At 35.5% G+C, this 6,682-nt stretch overlaps 1 long non-coding RNA gene across 3 annotated transcripts; it reads right to left on the bottom strand.

Annotated features, from left to right (window-relative positions):
* Nucleotides 1-3,301: 3,301 nt before the first annotated feature.
* Nucleotides 3,302-6,682, bottom strand: LOC132040815 (uncharacterized). 3 transcript variants are annotated; one of them, XR_009410787.1, is made up of 3 exons: nucleotides 6,637-6,682; nucleotides 5,502-5,546; nucleotides 3,302-4,766 (listed from the first exon to the last, which is right to left on the bottom strand). It is a non-coding gene; the product is annotated as an uncharacterized LOC132040815 (long non-coding RNA). The 3 variants fall into 3 exon arrangements; XR_009410789.1 differs by having other exon boundaries at nucleotides 6,650-6,682; XR_009410788.1 differs by lacking the exon at nucleotides 6,637-6,682 and adding an exon at nucleotides 5,624-6,630.

Here is a 6,682-nt window from a genome sequence, read left to right as displayed (position 1 = left end):
CAGCCTGGCAAGGATAAAAGCTCACCGTAAATCTATTAGCAAACGGCCTCAATGCTAAATATGAGGTTGGGTAGCAGTCTTTGGATCACAATCTGCACTCAAAAGAATGCAGCAAGGTAGTATAAGTACAAACACTATGTACCGGTAGATATCATAGGCCGATTAAGATTAGTATCATGCAAGAGTCATAAAATCAATAAAATAGACAGACCAGTCAACAACACATAATCAATAGCCTAACAACAAGTCAACCAATGGTAATAATAAACAAGTCACCCAATGATATCAAATAAAGTCAATAAACAAAAAAGAATTAAATCTACAAACAACCACCAAATACACTCTCAGACACACAGCGACCGATGTCATTGCTCGGGGTAGTCATGACCGTGGACCTACGTTGTCCATGTACCACTCGTTCCGAATTCACTCCTCACACCCGAGCTCACAACTAGGCCACATCCTCACCCCCGGTCAAATGAGCCTTTTCGTATATATTCGTATCTATTGTCACATTGTTTTCAATAATCGAATTATCATTTTGTACCTCAATTTCACCAAGAAGATCATATTAACTTCTCAGCATAACATCATCAACCTGTAGGTTCCAACATAATGAATAGTGGTACGAAGTCCACATAATAACTCAATTAATAGCATATAGGAATTTCAACAACACACATCATGTTTGAAGACTAGACATGCTTTCTCCTATCAATTTCACAATACATATAATCAACTAATCAAAATCTAACTTATGTAGACCGTAACCTACCTCAACTGTAGAGCTGGAACAATGCAGATTACTTCCCTATAGCCTCTCCCTTCCGTAAAGCCTCGGAACGCTCAAAGTCTAGATTAAGATGCTAAATAAGCTCTTAGCCAGTAGAGCTGGAACAATGCAAATTACTACCACTTGGCCAGTAAGCTCGCTAATGTCCCAGTTTTTCAACTCTGTCACCCAACATTTCATCTGATGCCTCACAAACCTAAACAAAACATGCACATAGATATAAAAACACCATACGAACTCACCCGTGGCCTCGGAATTTTCAACGGAGTTCTAGTTTCCTACAACACCCCCCACATGGACTAAACACAACAAATAATAATCACACACATGCCAAGTTTTCAGTTTTTAGACTTATACACTCGAGTTTCTACTATCTCGTTCTACCCTTGGAAAGGTTCTATCTAGTAGGGTGGTCCTATATTTTCCATAACGACCGGGAAGGCCGTAATAATTTCGTTAATCAGGTCAAAACCTTCAATTTGAGTATAAATCCTAACTTGTAAACCTTCAATTTCATCAACAAGAATGAAAGTTTCAAGCCCTATTAGTTACTAAATCATCAAATTCCATGATTAGATTAGACAAATCCGCCAGCAAATCCCACTTAGAAAGACTAAAAACTCATTTTATGAAATAGTCATCAAAACCCATATTCCTTCTTAAGTTCTATGAATTTTCTATCATGGATTCATGCTTAAGGAGTGCAAAAGAAAGAATTCAAGCTTAAGGAACTTACCCTTAAGAGGAACAAGCCAAGAATCTCCTCAATTTTGCTCAAAAGTGCTTAGGAACAAGAAGTGAAAGAACGGAAAATAAAAGGGTTTCACTTAGCATTTAATAGGTTCTGGTCCTCATCATTTCGCTGCAGGGCCCGATACAACGGCCCACCCTCACTATCACGCGTCCATCATAGCGGATCACCATCCGCTGTGGCGATCCCTCTCAAACGTCACCACCCCGGTATAGCTGGTTCGCTATAGATCCGGATGCGAGCTTTCACGGACACGTACACCCGAGGAATAATCTTGGTTTTTCACTATCTCAATCCCGAAATCCGATAATTACCCGAGACCTCCCAGATGCAAATTAGAAATGTAACCATACATAAAAACACGCTACAGATTCACTCGTAGTCCAGAAATTTACAGCAGAGGTCTATTTGACCGATTTAGCACCCAATGGCCAAAACCAACTTTCCAACCAATAACTCAAAACGCTCCCAAGTGCCTTGGGAATTGAAACGAACATACAACCAAATCACAATCGACCATCCAGACCTCTCAAAATTGATGAATTTTCGAAAAAGGTTCGTTTACTCAAAAGTCAGCTATTGGTCAAATAGTTTTCACTTTAAGGCTCTCTAATTCATCATAAATCTCGTCCGATCGTCTCGGGAACTGTACTACCCATCCCCACTGGTTAAAAACGTACTAATAAGGCTCAAGGAAGGGTCAACAATGGCAAATGAGTCAAAAGTGCAATGACGACCAAACGGGTTGTAACACTAATCAAGAAGAGCAAATGGTACCTACTTATATTACACCGTCTAATTTGCCATATTATGTCCCATTTGGTTGTCCACCACCTCTTGATTTACTGGTTAGATGAGCGAGGTGACAAGTCCGTGGTGGCAGAATTCATCTAACTTACCCAAATAAAAAAAAACTAAGGTAAGAGCGCTTCTTATAGAAAGATCATCAATTGTGATCTACGTTGCTCGGGCTCTTCAAAATGCTGCTGCACCCGTGTCGAATTGTCCAAAAAATGCACTACTTTTGAAGGATCCGACACACACTCCTCGATATTTTTGAAGAGTCCGAGCAACATAGATTGGGATCAAATCGATGCTTGCCTTTTTTTCATTGGGATCAAATCGATGCTTGCCTTTTTTTCCAACTCCTCTATGTCATCCCTAAGGTCCAAAGCAATCTGGTAGCAGATTTTATGTATTATAGCTAGTAACAAAGATGATGTTGTCAACAATGAGCTCATATAAAATTTAAATACTGGAGAGGGGTTAAAAAGAACCTTTGTTGTTCATTTTAACGAAAAACCTATTGAGACATGTGACGAGGCCAGATAGCACTCCCTTTACTGGCCTCGACAGCACTGGCGTTTGCTCAAAATAATCACTTTAGTTATTTGGATAACCGTAGATTATCAAAGGTTCAATACCAACAAGACATATTTATACTTGTATCGGTCATTGCTGGATTACTAAACCAAGTTGCCTACTTTACCTATTATCGGAACATCTATTCTCAAATATTCTCGGCACATCTACTCTCAAATATCTCTCTTTCCAAACATTACATATTGAAGTTTAAAACATCTTCCAACATCTCTTATCATAGAGTTTGCTAAACCTTCATTTCTCATAGTTATGGCTGCCGACCCAGGTTTTTCTTCCAATCATTATTGAAAATTATGATTTATATGTCCATCCTGCGAGACAGAAAAGATGTTAACACTCATCTTATAACTTGCAGGATCTTGACTTCATGGTGCTAAAAAATGCTATGAATGAAGCTTGTTCCATATAAGTGATTTATGCCTCTTTTTAGATTGGATCGACTAGAGAATGTGATTTCAGCTTTGAATAGTTCCTTCAAACCAAGCAAACCATATGTTCAATACATGTTGTTTACTTCATGTGAAGCCACTCTGTCTATTATATCACATATATATATTGGTATTGGCAATATCAGTTTTAAGTATTCCACCTATTCTACTTACATTAGATAAAGAGATATTAAAACTCTCTTTACCATCCTGTTGGTGCAACCAAAGAGAGCACCAGTCGTTTTGACAAATTTAGATGCTCCAAATAACATTTTCATTCCTATGTAATGAGTGGCGAAGGTTTAGAATATTCTCATCACATTTAACAACCCAGATTACAACATTATATGATCATTCAAACTTCTTTTCACCAAACCAAAATTAATGAGCATCAGCTGCCAAATCAAATAAGAAAACAACTGCATATGCCAAGCGGCCAAGAAAGTAAGCCACACAAAATGAACGAAGTAATATAATTATGATATGTACAGAACTCAAAGCTAACAACATATAGGAAAGTCACTCTACCTCATATGTAGTATAAGCACTTGATCGGAAATAAAAAGGAATTTGAGGATTACAATTTCTACATACTGATTTGTTTCTATTAACATAAGTATATTGAGATTAGATGCTTATCAGTTTAATATTTTATAGATATTATCAGTTTAATATATATAAATACAACATATTTGATTCTACCAGTAAATCCATTTTCTTCCATGTGAGGGAAAGTCACAAACTATGAATCGAAGAAACGAGCACTCATCGCTATAATTGGTTGAAATTAGCTTCACCAATTTTCTTACCCTTCGAATTATAATAAAGAAATAGCATAGATTCTTTTAGAAAATGGAGAACACGAACAAAACAAAAAGAAAGAGCCATTGCAGCACGACGAGCACATGACATTGGATCAAAATTGTACACATAGTCGTGGCGACTGGTGTGGACCTCGAAGAACCCTACTCATTGTTTCCAGCCAAATTGAATTCAAAAGTCAGCAATGTCTTACAAATGGAACTGGTAATAACCGGAAACTTGTTGCACACTAATAAAAGATAGTGCTAATTGTTTTCTTTTCCAAAAGAAAGTGCTACATTAACTTAGTTCCCTGCTACTCTCTTTGGTTCTTATTTTCCTAAGCAGATCAAATACCATCCAAAAAAAATTTAATAAATAAGAATAGAGATGGAGGGGAAAAAAAAAGCTCCTAAAGACAAAACTATGATTCAAGGTATAACGCCCCTTCCCAAAATAAAGAACTGAACAATACGAAAAGAGAAGGAATTCAAGTGACATCACTAAAAAAGCATCAAATCTTGCAAGAGTTGATGCCTTGCCAACCAACCATTCCTTTACCTCCGCAATTCGTCAAGTATCTTGTGTACCACATATCATCTTTTGATAACTGCAATCCCTCATTCATAAAGATATAAGTTGACTCCTCACCATCCCAAGGATAATCGATTCTAACTTGGTTGTAGAGGACATAAAATCACCCTTTATGTAGAACTAAGGGAAGAAAATAGTTTTAATATTGACAAATAATTGTCCAAGATGCAGAGATGAAGTTATGACAAGCATTGACAACGGCCAAAGGTAATCAGTCTACTGCACCACTTTAAAGTGCTTAAGATTGTAACTAAATTGCATCAAAGTGTCACTTTAAGCAAGGGGCATTGTTGGAGAACACGTGAAAAAAGAGAAAAAAGAAATAAAATTTCAGTTGTGTCAAGCACATCATTAAGCATATCGGGTGCATTAGTACCTCTAGCAATCAAGAGTCATATGTATGAAATACTCAAAAGTAAGAAAATAGAAAATAGTAGAAAATGAAAATGCCAACACATTGAGAAACTCTACAACATATCTTCAATCATTAATGAGTTAATCATCACCTAATATCTAAATCCATTTTTGTCACTCTATACATAGCACAGGTGATTTTTGTTGAGAAGATGAATGGCAAAATCTGCATTTTGATGAAACGCCGGCTGGTCTCAACTAGATCAGAAATAGAACAAAGAAACAAAAATTATATCCAGCAGAGTGGAAAAAATTTACAGTAATGCTGAAAAAAGGTCTAGCTAGAATCAAGAGAAGAAAAACTGCAACATCCCCACAATAATATAAAATAACTTACCATATCTGAAATATTCATATGTAACGAATTTTGCCTTCCACCAAACTACAAATAAAGAAGCATTGGTTAGAGATAAAATTTGCAAAATATATATAGAACAAGAAAGAGATATTAGGACAAACCAGCATCTAAACCGAAGAAAATTTACTGAAAAGAGAAAGAGAAGACAACGAAGGAATCAAAGGAAGAGGTGGTCCTATGGGTTATGCCTTTATGGAATGAACTAAAAGTAAGACACATGTGTTTATATCAGTACTAAAAACGCTACACGTGTATTTCTAAAAACTAATAAGGAACAATTACTGATTACCCTTTAATGAAACCATAATTACCACATTGGCCTCTAAATGAATCATATGATTCAAAATTCAAAGCATCTAATACGGTAGCTTGATAAGAAAACAAACCTAGAAAATTTCATGAATTTTCTAATAATTATATATAAAAGTTAATTACTTGAGATGGAAGAACCTGGATTTCAGATAAATCCTAACAATAAAATAGTTTATTCTCTCAAGCCAAAAATAATCAAAATTTATAAAAGTTAGAAACTAATTATCACTTTTATGAGTATTTTAGTTATTAGGTTATCAATTGATCCAAAAAATTAGAGAGTTGTACATTAGTCATCTTGTTACCCAGAAAATACTTGGGCATTTAGCAACAGTTAAAATTTGTGAGAAAAGAAAAATAATATAAAATTTCTTATATTTATTTTAGGCATATCTTCAGATAACTTGGATGCATCAATTGTAAAAGCTTAGGATTTCATCTGCCTTTGTAAGAATTTTAGAAGATAAAATAATTGAAAGAACAAAGGAAATGAAAAGCAAGAATACATTAAGATGGAAGAGAGAAGAAAAAATCATCACAAAATTATAGGTACAACAGAAGCCAAAAACACAAAGCAAAACTGTGAAAACCAACACATTTCTCCAAAATTACTAAAAAGCTCAGCACAACTCACAAGCACAACAAACCCAAAATAAAAAAGCAAATGAAGAAATCTAAAAGTTAATCAAAAGCTAATGGCCAGAGAGACGAAGAAACTAAGGAGAAAAGCTAAGAAAAACCAATAATCAAGCAAAATGGCTTTAGAACAAACACAAATTAAAACTTCGAAGAGGAATTTTACCCAGGTTCTATACATTGATTGTGGTGGGTAATGTTCTGGGTTCTAT

The sequence above is a fragment of the Lycium ferocissimum genome, chromosome 12, assembly GCF_029784015.1.
Source record: "Lycium ferocissimum isolate CSIRO_LF1 chromosome 12, AGI_CSIRO_Lferr_CH_V1, whole genome shotgun sequence".
NCBI classification, from domain to species: Eukaryota; Viridiplantae; Streptophyta; class Magnoliopsida; order Solanales; family Solanaceae; genus Lycium; species Lycium ferocissimum.
The sequence above is the reverse complement of the archived record's forward strand: the minus strand, read 5'-3'. Positions and strand labels throughout refer to the sequence as shown.